Source organism: Watersipora subatra, chromosome 3 (assembly GCF_963576615.1).
Source record: "Watersipora subatra chromosome 3, tzWatSuba1.1, whole genome shotgun sequence".
NCBI classification, from domain to species: domain Eukaryota; kingdom Metazoa; phylum Bryozoa; class Gymnolaemata; order Cheilostomatida; family Watersiporidae; genus Watersipora; species Watersipora subatra.
Window position 1 is genome coordinate 64,686,084 of NC_088710.1, and position 14,822 is coordinate 64,700,905.

A 14,822-nucleotide genomic window follows, 5' to 3' on the forward strand; every position below is an offset into this window, starting at 1 on the left:
TGAAAGTTCGGTCCGAGCTAGCTGTAAAACCAGTTCATAACATTCCTGATAGTCACCCCCTCCGGTACCTTTCACTTCTTTCACAAATTTAACCAGTTTTGATTTGTCAGTTGTAAAATCAAGGAATTGTGTGACATAGGTTGACGCCTTGTCGGCATAGTCTCCATGTGCGAACACCTACGAAAGTCAGACCTACAGATGATGAAAAGCAAATAATGAGAAACTTGTGAAGGTGCTAACAAACTACTAGCAATTACATTTTGCAAGCACGCAGTTTTATGATATGATTAAAAGCAGAATAATATTCAAGAGCAGGCCAATATAAAACCGACAATTATTATGGCAGGAAAGGGTGAGTGTGTATGTGTGTATTATATTTCATCAATTAGTAGAAATATAACATTAAGCAAAATGAAGATATGGTTATGATATTGATTAAGTTAAACAAAATAAATGAAAGCTTAGTTCCTATTTATTAAGACATGGATGAGGCCCACATGCGCAGTAGCATTGCAGCTAGTCGAGTCGCTGGGCCAACAGGAATTGGCACACTCAAACAGCCTTGATTGATCTAGGCTTAACAAATGGCTTTTAACATTAACTCTAAAACTAGTAAATACAGAAAATTGCGTAAGTCTAATGGAAGACTGTTCCATTGTAATGGCATTCTGTATTCGATTGTTTTTTGACCTGAAGCAGTATAAGAATAATGGTAAAGGTAGATTGGTTTCTAGAAATCTGGTGTTATAGTGTGCATCTTTTTTGTTTGGTCATCACTTGAATAAAATTTTGAATGAGCTATCAAGAGAATTTTATACAGGTAAAGTTTATCAACAGGCAACACAAACAGCTGAACAAACAGGAACCGAGATGAAATCAGTGGTGGTCTATTAAAGATTATGCGCATTAGACGTTTTTGTAATATTAATATTTTTTTGAAGTAACAAAATGGAGCATTTATCCATGACTCCAGACAGTAACTAATTTTAGAATTAATAAATGTGTCGTATATTAGTTTCATAATACTTCTGGGTAAAAATTTAGAACAACTACTAATCGGCCTGACATAGATCCTATCTGCTTATTTAGCCTATTGATGTGTGTATTCCATACTAGGTGACTGTGCAAATGAATGACTAAGAATTTGATCGAAGAAGTCTCCTTTAACTCCAGATAAAATAATTTTATTGATTTTTCCAATTTAATTTTTTTTTGATGATTTCTCATTACAATGTACATTATTTTGTCCATGTTTGCAGTTAGTTTATTTGTATTACACCATGTTCAATTTTCTGAAGTTCATTATTAACTATATCAATGTCTATTCAAATTGTTAGACTCAAAAAATAAATTTGTATCATCAGCATATAGAATAGGTTTTAAATGATTAGTAGATGACACAAGATCATTAATATATATTTAAAAAAAATTGGACCCAGGATAGACCTTGAATTTATACTTGAAAAGCTAGATTTATAGTTTTCTATGAAGGGTACCTGTGTTCTATATTCCAAGTAGTCTTTTATCCAGTGAATAGAAGACGATGAAAAGTGCATATATTTTAATTTGTGAATGAGTATATTGTGGTCAATAGTGTCAAAAGCCTTACTAAAATCAAGAAATATACCTAGTACTGCTCTGCCATGGTTCATTGCAGATAAAACTATATTTGTAAGCTCAATTAATGCTTTGCTAATGCTTCCATTTTTATTGAAACCAAATTTTTGTGTCGTAAGAATGTTGTTATTTTCCAAATATTTGCATATTAGCAACTTTTTCAAAAATTTTACTAAAAACTGGCAATATAGATATTGGTCTATAATATGAAAAATTATAGAACCTTTAGTGAACCCTTCTTAAACAACGGTTTAACTTTGAGGTGAGTGCTTACAGCGATTCTGATGTTAGGAATATCTGTTAGAATTCTGCTGATCATTTTTTCAAGATTTTTGCGCACTTCATCAAGGCATGAATACATCGAACCAGTAGTGTCAAATGAGAATACGAGCTCGAGAGGTGCTCCAGCCACACTGCTAGGAGGGGGTCCAACTCTTTTTTCTGAATGGACTTCAGCTACCTTGAGAGCAACTCCAATTTTTTTGGGAGAAGCTTTTCCTGCAAACATTTCGAATCAGCCAAAGCTAGCATCTATCGCGTCAATAGTACTGAAGAGATCAATTTGGAACACCGTCAGGACACAGAAGCATCCTTGGTTGGTTCTTGCATTGCCAAACACTTCTCTCTCTGGCGCTCTCTCAGAGTCAGAGGAAAGGCAATGCCAATAAATCTGAGAGAGGGCACTAGTGCAGAGGCTGCCACTTGAGAAACCTGCGTTCAACTCATGGAAAGCTCCCAACTCCACTTGTTATCAGAAGGAAAATCTAAAGTCATCCAGCCACCATCAAGGCTTTTCCAAAAATAGAACATACCCTGTAGTTTGCTAGTCAGCTACTCTAGACCATAGCTCACAGTAGCTCCATGACTTCAATCCTAAGATGTTATACACCAAATATCATATTATGATTTGTAGTTTCATATTAGACCAGGCCAGAAGTACATTACACATCACACCACCTTGTAATATCCCGCACCTTTGCAAGATGCATGCTGACCTGGCATGACCTCACTAGTTGTAGCAAGTAAAAAAGAAACAGGAGGCAGGTTGTAATGTATTCATAGTACCATGGTGCAATATACAGCAACGTTGTATGCAGAGGAAACCCTTGTTGAGAATGATGAGATGAATTTGACTAGCCAAAGAATCCTTTGTCCCAATAGTCTCAAATACCGTAAAACCTCTAATTGAATACCACCTTTATTTAAACGCCACCTCCATTTGACTGCCCCTATAACAGAAGGGTTAAAAAAAGAGCGCCACCCTTTAATTGAACGCTCCTTCATTTGACCGCTGACATCCTTTGATCTTTACGAACGCATACTGTAATAGCAAGTGATCAGTAGAAAAGTGTCCACAAAATTGTACATCCTAATAATGATTTGGTTACATCAATAACAATCAATTCTTTTATTGTTTCTGTTTGTATCCAAGTCCGTTATCCAACTCTAAAGCTTTCAGTTTTTTCGGTAAAACTTTGAAAGTAACACCATAAACATAATTAGTAACTGTATCAGGCTAATAGTAGTTCCTTGTTTATAGAGATCTTGATACTTCGACGTATGTGGAAAACGTGTTTTATTTACGATGGTATATGAATGACTAGCTTTGGGCTAAATATTGCGCTGAGCAACCACGCGACCAAAAGTTTATCATTTGTGTGAAATGCAACGCGTAAAAGTTTTGTTCCGCTCAAAAATTAGTTTGGACACTAATCTCGATGAGTTCAGCAGTACAGAAAAAGAGTTGAGGTCAGGACACATTGTGGAAGGTGTTGAACAGCCAAAAAATGTTCCATCAAAAGCAACAATCAGAATGTAACTGGCCAAGCAAACGATACAAATATATTTGTTTCAAAAATGTTAACTTTGGTTTCTGCATGTATTATAAGTATAGTTCTTTTATGTCCCTTGTTCTTAAACCATAACTGCCACGAACAACTTTTATCATATTTACTAGGTAAATCAAACATGCTGATTCCGATTTTGTAATCAAAATAAAGATTAGGCCACTAACTTTCAGAGTAATGAAGAACTTTTTATAGCGTTTTAATATCGGTCTCGAAAACAACACGATCGGCATAACAAGCTCCGCCCATAAATACTTGACGTAACCTAGCTTTTTAGGAACAGAAGTTACGTAGGGATGTTTAGACCGATTTAGAATAATAGAGATGGGTGTTTTAAAATCTATTAATATCTAAATTCAGCCTTAAAAATAATATCAGTCTTTTCTGAAAGGTAGATAAGCTATTTAGCATTGCATATTTAAAAAGCGCAATAACAACGCTAGCTCGTGATAAAACCGCGCTTTTTGAGCTCATTTTTCTCGGCGTCCAGCCCATTTAAACGTCATGTAACAAGCTGCGAGCAATTTTAAATAGTTTATATCCCTTTCATAAAAAACTGAAACTATTTTACAGGCTGGATTTATATAATAATGGGTTTTAAGACACCCATCTCTATTATTCTAAATCGGAGTAAACATTCCCAACTTCCGTTTCTGAAAAAGCTAGGTTTCGTCACATATTTATGGGCGGAGCTTGTAATGCCGATTGTGTTGTTTTTGAAACGGATATTGAAACGCTTTAAAAAAGCCTAAATGACTTTGAAGGTTAGTGGACTAATCTTTATTTTGAGTACAAAATCGGAATCAGCGTGTCTGATTTACCTAGAAAATACGATAAAAGTTGTTCGTGACAGTTATGGTTTAAATATATATTTGTAGCATTTGATAGATCATTATTATATAACTTATAGATTTGTATAGTTATAGCATATTTGATAGCATCCTTGCAATTATATTAACATGACTCACAATGGTTTGGCGCTCATAGCTTCTCTTCTATTGCACATAAAAAGCCAATTTTGGTTGCAAACTGTAGCAAACATATCAATGAATACAATGAGCTTTTTGTGCAACGCAATTGTAAAATAAAAATATGCCTTCAAATTTAGAACGAAAGAAAAAAATTAAAAGGTCCAACAAATTGCAAAGCAGGGCACAGGCTATAATATCATTGCAGGTTAGTTGCACGCAATATATATCAACTAGTAGAGATATTTCTCGGCTTCTCAATGCATATTTATTTAGAAATCATTGACAAGTTGGAGGTAATTTAGCAGATTTATTGCATCTAAAAAGTTTAATGTCGCTCAGAAAGAGAGAGGGCGAGCGGGAGAGCGCGAGAAAGATATAATATAGTATTATCTTTGCCTTATATATTATATAAGGCAAAATATAGACAACAGTCGCTTCGCCTGTGAAAAGGTTGCATTTATTTTCCCGAATTTCTCACAAACTATTTGAAAATTACAATTCCAGCCTCTATTTGAACGCCACCTCTATTTGACCATCACCATAGGGAAAGAGTTGAAAAATAAAGCCCCATGGTGTTTAAATAGAGGTTTTACAGTAACATAAGACGCTCACCTCGTGCATCAGGGTTGACCTCATACAAGAACTTTGTATCAGGCATGAGGACACGGTTGTATGAAGTGCTCTGGACATAGATCTCAAAGTCTGGTTGCTGCACAAACTTGAACTTGCTAGCTCCACTAGGAATCTTTAACAATGCCCGCACGGCATCTCCAGAGATCTAAACGTAAAAATATAAAACTAGCGAATCTTTTAAAAATAATTAGTTACATTGTATTGAACGATAAAACCAGCTCAGCATCAAAGCCTGTGACTATAAAAAGTCTTTATAGCAACTTATAAAATAGTACAAACTTCCCAATATGTGTTAGTAAAAGGATATTACAAGGTATGCAAATTAAGGCAACTTACAAATTGTGACTGGATTGCATGATAAAATAAACCCTAAGCTATCTCAGCGCACAATTTGAGGTCAATTTGTGTTATGGAAGCATTCATATAATTATGAAGTTACCATGTGCCAGTACCAGCTACAATACAGCCTGTTAGACACTCTAAATATGCCAAGGCTGTCATAAGTACTGCATGAAAAAGAGACGTGACATGACAATTTCACAAACTTTATACAGGAATATCCTTTTCACATTCAGGTTTATCTCAAAACCAGATTTAGAATTACTTCAATCAGGCTGCCCTTTATATGATGATAATCTCAAATGCTGTCTGCCACCTATGTATTTTTACTGCTGCCTACATGGTATTTCATATAAGCTTATTTCAAATTGTGACAGAGTAACAGAGTCTATGCATGTTGTGAAATGCATTATGGGAAAGCAACTTAATTTTAATCAGAAAGTAACATTAATGAGTTAGAGAGTATTAAATGATGACATTTACTGAACATAGGAAAGCAAACACCTGTAGTCATTGACTAAAAAAAAATACATAGTGTGTCCTAAATCATTTGAAACTTTAGGTTCAAATTAGCATACTATACTAGAAATTCCCCTGTCATACAGCCCACGACCAAAGTGATAATGGAAAAAGAAAAGGTACTGCTGGTTGAAAAATGCAACATTAGCAGTCAAATGGCACTGCAGTGCAATTGGAGAACTGCAATGGTAGCTGTAATGTACTGTGTGTTATTATGTACAACAAACAGCAATAATGGAAGGAAAAGATTATATGTTTATATCTCTTCCTGCAATAAGAGAAATGCAATATTAGAAGTAAAATGGCAAACTGCTGTGCAATATTCATATATATATATAGCTGGGGGCTGTATATCATTGATCATAGCAACCAATATCAAGAAGTTGTGATATTTACCTAGATTTCTGTATTTATATCTAAAGAATTATGCTGAATTTAAAAATCCAAATGGATTTTAGCTGGTTGTCATAGAAATAGATGTATATCTATAAGAAAATGTAGGCCTATTACTTAATTTTGCAGATATTAAAAACGGCTTGGCAGTACCGCAATATTGAGCACACCGTAGTACCATCAACAAAATCTTTAGAAAAATAATAACAGTAACATATTGCACACCATCGGTCACTATATACTTCGATCTTGTAAATTCAAATAATTATTCTTATAACTAAATCTTATAAAATCGAATAATTATTCTTACAATTAAATATTGTAATAATCTTATAGGTAATATTGTAAGAATCGTTAGAAAAATATCATCGTAATTTCCTTTACTTTCACTGCTTTGGACATCAGTTGGAATACCAAAATACTCATTATAAGTGTCCAAAAATGTCAGAATCTCGTAAAATCGGAAAAAAAGAGACGATTACTTTTCTGAACTTTTACGTTAATTACAGAAACCTCCTGCAATTAGACAATGCCATAGACTGGTGAAATGTGCACGTGCTTCTCGTGAAATGCGCACAACTTAATAGTTCTATTATTTGTCGCACGGCCTTATTGGCGTTTTGTTGGCCGGTCTTAATTTTGATTAGAAAAAGCTTGTCAAGTTTTTATCGGCGATTTTTGGCCAAATTAATCTGTCTATACATGTATATGTATAATCCGATCAAATGGGTTAGTTTTAAGAAATTTCGGTAACCTTTCAAAGACTTAGTAACATATTTAAATATGTTTATATGTGTTTTGTATCATTATTATACTTAAACGACTATACACAAAAATGGTTAAATTTGTTGAAGAGATTTCGGTACACGGGTTTGGTCATGGCCGTTAACAGATAACTTTTCGGGAGTTGTGTGCACATACGCATTTATCATAAATCTCCCAAACAATCGCTTTGCTCGTGTTTGGTCGTGGGATTATGTTATATCTGATAGTTTTTTGAAAAATGCTCTGTTCACCGGTCAATAAGGTCATTCATTTCACGTTTTGGTCACGCATAAGAATTAATGTTCATCAAATTGTACCTTATTGTACCAAATTTGTAGTGAATACCCATTGTAGCTGTAGCATGCACAATTGTCTGTATAATCCATTTATCATTGTCAGCTTGGCCATAACAAAATTTTCTATAACTCATTGCAAGGAAATCCATCACAAAAATCATGTGCAGGAAGTTAAGTTCCAGAAACACCAGAAATGTAAATATCCGCAAAAGAGAAACTAGATTTTTCAAGTCTGAGTCTTAACTCAACACTTCAGAAAACTCAACTGTTTCCTAAACTTTTGCAATCGCTACATGTGTAAGTACATGTCTTTCTACATGTGAAATACTTGTAATGTACATTGTGTATACAATACTGAAATCTGTACAAGATTAATAAGAGCTGAACGGAGAAGCACAACTGGGATGAGAATCGAAGAGGTAAAGTCAATGCTATATATTCTTGAGCCAATTAGGGTAAGGGTAGTAAATGTTGGAAAGTGCTAATTGGTGGTACTCTGTAGATGAAAGCGGAAGGATAGCCAACTCCATTCAATAGCTAAAAAGTGGACAAGCTATTCTTGTAAGAGAATGTATTTTTATCACTTTCATTTTGATAGACTGACTGTGATATTTGACTGCTGCCGTTCATGCCTTAGCGACCCCATTAACGGTATATTGCTATACATATCCAAAGAAAGGCCGCTGCTGGTAAAAAGACTGCCCTCGAGTCATCATGGCAATGAAGTATATCAAATAAATACATCATGGAAAACCCTGCATCTGTAGATATAATAAACCAAAAAATGAAATTACCTCATTCATATGTAGATTTCTTAGGAGCAGGTCTCAAATGTGGGCAAATTAGTAGTTGAAACTAGGGCTTTAATAGCAAGGACTAATAGTGTAAACACATCAATGGATATGCTTTGGTAAATACCTTCACAGAATTTTGTAGCTGTTGGTAGCTTTGTTTGACAGTGTTTTATAATACCACCAATACTTATTTACATCTATTAATACACCAATGACTGATAAAACCAACCTGAGCTCCATCGTTGACTCTAACAGCAACAATCTCCTTGTATGTCTGAATGGTTTCTGGCTTCGTCAGCTGATAAAATCCTATAAGAAATGCAGGTTATACGAAGGTGCCTGCAGGCGTTCACAGCAGAACTTGATGATCTTTAAAACAACTCAGAGGTCAAGGTCAGAGCTACTAGAAACCCTAGTCATGGCAGTACCTTTTTTATTCAGATTTATAGCCAAATGGCTTGTGTAAAAAAACCATCTTTATATTCTAGTTTTCTGTAACAAAGCTTTCATCAGCCAAACTTCATTCCTCTTTATTAATTAAGGCCTCTCCTGGCAGCAAAGTGAAACTAAAGTGTGTTACAAATAAGCGGCTAGAGTCTCCAATAATAAACATATTTTTTTCCTTCCTACAAGTCTTAATATTAAACACAACTGAATGTAAAATTAATTTTAATTGAATGAATTATACCACAATACAATATATCACAACACAATTTACTACAATACAATATATTACATATGGTATATATTATATATAGTATATTATAAAGTTTATTAAAAACTACAGGTTAAAATCATTACTACTATTAGTTTCATGCAATCGTGTTGCAATCTTCAGGTAGAATGACAATGAAGGATGTTTTGTGGTTGGCTAGTCTTGTTAACAAGACTAGCCAACCACAAAACATCCTTTAAATATCCTACTAAAAGGCTACAAACAGAATTGAGTAAATACATATGGGACTTAAAAGACAAGAACATTCGCTATAATATAACCTGGAAGATCATCAAAAGAGCGCGGTCTTACAACACATCAACAAAATCTTGCCAGTTATGTCTATGGGAAAAGTACTTCATCATATTCGAACTGAAGTTAGCCAGCCTTAACACTAGAAGTGAGCTGATATCCACATGCCGGCATGCCAGAAAACATCTAATTAGCTCAATAACATAATTTGACTACATAATTTGCTGTATATTATAATATATATATCACACAATAGTATTAAGCCCTCAGCTTTATTAAGTAATTTTATAGCTTGTACATTATACATTTTAGTCATTCTACCTGAAGATTGCAACACGATTGCATGAAACTAATAGTAGTAATGATTTTAACCTGTAGTTTTTAATAAACTTCATACACAGCTCTAATTGACTCGATTATTGAGCACTTTACAGTGTAAACCACATATACTATAGTATATTATATATAGTATACTATATATACACAATACAATGTAACCACAGAATCTGATTTGCTGCTAGTGAACCAAAGTATGTAAACACATCAGGAAGGTTAAAGAAATTCTTCTAAGAAAGCTTTTCAGACAATACCTTACACCTTATTCTTGTTACATGATGTATTTCAGAGTATAATACAAGAACTGCTTAATAGAGCTATAGTTTATTTTTACAGAAGGTTCCCGTTCTAAAATATATGATGTGAAGGATTATTGAAGTTTTATTGGCGCAAATTTGTTTGCCTGGCTAGAATGACAAAGTATGCATTCTACTGTATTTTGCCACTAGATGTTGCTTGAAATGTCAATACATGTGTCATGCAATATGTTATTGATCAGCTCGCGTCCAATCCAGCGAGCTGTACAATCCAATCCTGCATAATATCACAACTATTGCAAAAATGTACAGTGCGTAATGCTGCGGTTACCAAGTTACAGCGTGGTAACAACGCTGATATGACTACAAATACTATAGTACTGATTTACATAAGTGCTTCAAATGAAAAGGCATGATGACATGCGTGGCTGCCTGACATTTTAGTGCCTCGTCTGGCAAACTGCCTGCGGACAAAATATTGCCAATGTATTGATATGGATAGATGTAGATGATTAATCGAAGTAGGTTGCTAATACAATTAATGTGCAGTGGCGCTGTCCGTTGGCAGACAAGCCCAGACAATTTCGAAAAACACCTGCCATGACACCGCGGGTATTCACTCACTTATCAATATGTACTAATATTGAATGATTATTGGCATCCATTGATCATCAAGTTGACTAGAGCAACTGAGAATAAGATATTTATCAGTACCTGATTGTATAATTGTTTCATTTTAGTATGAATTTACAACTTCCTATCATTGTTGAACATGCACAACAAAAATCATGTGTAAACAAGCAGAGCAATGCATGCTCACTGCATTGATATCATGTAGAGTAAGTGGAACAGCAAAGGAAGATGAACAAACCTCGGCCAGGAGCAAATGTTATCCCATTCTTGCTCACAAAATCTCGAATAGAAATCCTGGTAGTAATTGGCAACGTTTTAAAACGATCATCCGTTACTACATGACTTGTACTGGGTGCTGTTCCTTTGTAAGCTGGCATATTCAAAGATAGTTTGGCGCTGCAAGAAAAACATGACAGCATTGACTACTAACATAATTGCACCAATATAAGGGCTTCGATTAAAACTCTTTATAATGAAGTGCAAGATATTATATTATAGTGACCGGCCAAATTAGGTGAGTTGGAGTCTTTACTTCATTTTATACATGTAAGCCTATGTATAAATTTAGATAGTAGTGAACTATTCATAGTATTCAAAACTAAATAATATAAAAAGGCTTAAACAAAAAATTGATGTTTGTACAGAATTTAGCCAGTTAAATTTTAACAATAGTGACAAATTTTAAAAAGATTGCAAACCTCTATAATATTGCAAAACCCCAATTTTAGAGTATTAGACCTCAGGAACAGACAGCTTAATACATAATTTTCATTTGGTCATCCTAGTAAGCTTGACAGATAAAATATTAAAAATGTTTATTTCCTAAAAATATACATTCCCTAACTACTCCGTGTAACAAAAACAACAATACTTGGATAAAATCATAACATTTCCAAAAAAAATAGAGACACACTTTAATTTTATGCCATCAGAATGTAGAGTGAAAAACCTGCAAGATTGAGGTGAAATTGTTGAACTATTTTAATACAAATCTCCATAAAAATAAATGCTTTGTCGAAAGTAACAAAATTGAATGTTTGTCTTGCTACACTTCGCAAGTTTTAAATAATTTGTGTCTCCAAGACGCTTAAAAGCCCTAAACTATGGCGCCTTACAGTGCCTCACGTTGCGTGTTCACAACTCGAGTTGTGAACAAGCAACGCGAGGCACTGTAAGGCGCCATAAAACTCCGATCATACGGTAGTTCGCAATCGTAAATAATGTTCTACGTTTCATAAGATGTTGAATCTAAAACACAGGTGTTTTATGTTAGAGCAATGCAAGTAATACCCGTGACCAGGAATTAATAAGCCTACAAATATTTCAAACTTTTCACGACTGTTAAATAATCAGAGCTTAATGTGACAGTTTGTAACAATTAATATTGTAGATTCACATATTCTATACGCAATAATTAAATCATAGCGATTACCAATTAATGAATGTTGGACGAAAACATCCACGTAAATTAATTTTATTCTTCGTAAACCTGACATTCACCTAGTGACAACCAGTCAACCACTACTTGGACCCTGCGCTTTTGTACTAGCGGATGGCGTTGCTAGCAACTGCTGTAGTGAAGTAGGCGTGTAGGTATTTCCGTAGTTACAAGGTCGATACTTGCGACGGCCGAAATAGGTACCGCCGGCGAGTGGCAAAAGTGGTGTCAAAAAACTCTCGTGGCAGAAGGCACAAAAGCGCGATTGTCCGATATCCCGATCTCAAAGACAAAGTTTGTAGTAGTACAGCTATGGTGTTAATGAACTCTCGTGGCAGGAGGCACAAAAGCACATTTGTCCCGCGTAATATGAATCGACTTTGATAAATTTACGCGCAAAGTTGGCTACGCTTATTGTACAGTTTATATTTACCACCTACGTCGCTTATATCATGAATGATCACAGCTATTCACGCATAATATCTCAAAGGCCAAGTAGTGGTACAGCTACGCTGGATTGGCATGCGTTTGAAAATTTAAATTATATGTGTTATTTATTTTATATATAGAAAGGCCTACATATAATTAAAAATAACTCATAATTAAGTTAGTAATTTGAATTCATTATAGTAGTTACATTAATAATATGTTTTTATTCATCATTTTATTCATCTATTATATTATTATAATTATATTGCAACTTTAACCAAGGATGTATAATCAATCACTTCCCCTCTGAGGGGAGGTAATTGGTATAATAATGGTTAATACTATACCTGCTTTAACCAAGATTATACGCAATTTGTTTGCAAGAATTTTTGCAATAATGTAATGTAAATTCTTGCTTTAGCATAACTTTAGGTTTATCAATATTAAATGAATCTATTGTTTGTAATTGTATTGTATTGGTTGAAAGAAAGGGAAACGAGAGGATAAGTACAATCAATGTTACTGTTTGTGACGCCCTTCGGAGCTTGACCAAGTATATTAATCTACATGAGCTTTTTAACAATTTTGACATCATGTTTTCAACATCAACAGTCAACAAGAGTTCGAGTGCATCACATAACCTGGAAATTTCTCTGTTATGTTTTGATGCACCGATGTCTTTTAATGGGTGTACATGGATATGGTAATCACCCTGTCCCACACATTAACTCACACAATATCGTATTCTTTTTTGGTTTGTGTGTGCGCATTTTATCGCAGATGGGTTGTGTGCTGTAACTTTTTCTATTATTTTCAGAATGTACTACCAGATGGCTATACATATGAACAAAGGATTGAGTTAAAGTGGAAAGAAAATGAGTTCAATTTCTATGTCAAAGAGCTCAATAGCCAAGCCAGTATAGAAAGCTGGCTTACAAGATTCAAAAGCAATTTTCGTTGGAGGACTCGTTGCAAAAGACCCGCAACTAAGAAACTGATATTTCGTGTAAGTATTATTACCCATCAAACCAAAACACTAAGTGTGTTGTATATTTTACGCCTTACATAAAACCTTATTTTGTACTATGTCAATGATTTTTTATCCTTAGCTATTATGAGAGGTTTTTTCTTTCAAAAGCGCACCCCAAACACATTGCATTGGATAAATATACAAAATAGTAAGCTGTGCGATACACTCCTTATTATACAATGCGGAACAGGTTTTGCAATTATTGTCCTGTGTCTCAATTGCGAAAATGCTTTTCTTCCCAAAAGAAAGCTCTCCGGGATTCACCTAAAAGTGTATGGCAAAGCAATAGAGTTTTGGACACATGGGTATCTGTTCTGAGCTATTTTGGTTGCATGTTTTAGCTAAGAGCTGTCTGCCAACATCACACTGGGTACAAACGAAGAGCAGGAACTAAAAGAACATACAAAAATGTAAAAGACACCAACTGCCCTGCCTATATTAATATCAATTTAAGGAAGAGTGAATTCTTGTGAGTTTTCTAAAAGATTGGTACTTAAACAGATGGAGTTACTGGCATCAGCAGCTCCCTACGTTTGAAGTCTGAGTACTTGAACTATGCCGCCAATAATGTCATAGTGTCAGATACACACCAAGTTCAATCTCATTTTAACGCATAGAGAATTTATTTTTATTAAAATGAAATCAATTTAACCTGAGTTCTCAGGGACAATGAAACGGTGGCAGATGTGAAACTCAAACCTGGGCACAACCATCAGACAGCCTCAGCTGCAGCTTACTCCAAGAACGCTGTGTCCAATGAGACAAGGGTGACACTGGAAAGACTTTTCCAAGATGGACATTGCCCAATGTCGGCACTGGAACATCTAAAATTGGAGGCTGAAGAAAATATCATCAAGCTGGCTGACAGATCCATAATACCCTCACAAAAATATTGTACCAGGTATAGTGTTTGATATATATATATATATATAAACTATAAATTCCTAAGAATTATGGGCTAGTATTACTAAAATTAGAGTGCTCAACAAATATATTGGAGCAGCTATATACTAATAAATTATTTGAAAGCAATACTTATCTTTTTTTTCCAGCTACTGTCAGTTTCATGATATTCTCATTCGTCAGGCTGTGATGGAATCTCAGCCTGACGAATGAGAATATCATGAAACTGACAGTAGCTGGAAAAAAAAGATAAGTATTGCTTTCAAATAATTTATTAGTATATATATATATATATATATATATATATATATATATATATATATATATATACTGATGAAGAAGAACGTTGCAGTTCACTAGAAGAAAAGATATTACAACCATCGTAGCAGCTTCCACAATCCATCAAAACGAACTTCAACAGAACTAAGTAATTATATATGGCAGCTTAAAGATCGATCCATCCAGTACGACATCAAGTGGAGAGTATTGAAAAAGGCGAGTAGTTACAATAAGACCAGTAAACGCTGTAATTTGTGTATTTGGGAGAAATACTTCATTTTATACAATTCTGAGCTTGCAAGCTTAAACTCAAGAAACGAGCTTGTGTCAAAGTGCAGACATTCAAATAAGCACTTAATTTGCAATGCTGTGACAT

At 34.5% G+C, this 14,822-nt stretch overlaps 1 protein-coding gene across 1 annotated transcript in view; it reads right to left on the reverse strand.

Moving 5' to 3' along the window:
* The window catches only part of LOC137391976 (uncharacterized), a 37,330-nt gene extending 26,676 nt beyond the window's left edge, over positions 1 to 10,654 (reverse strand). Inside the window, exon 1 of the mRNA XM_068078557.1 lies at positions 10,606 to 10,654. The gene's annotated coding sequence lies outside the window, so the exon portion shown is untranslated. The remainder of the gene's footprint in view (positions 1 to 10,605) is intronic.
* Positions 10,655 to 14,822: the final 4,168 nt, after the last annotated feature.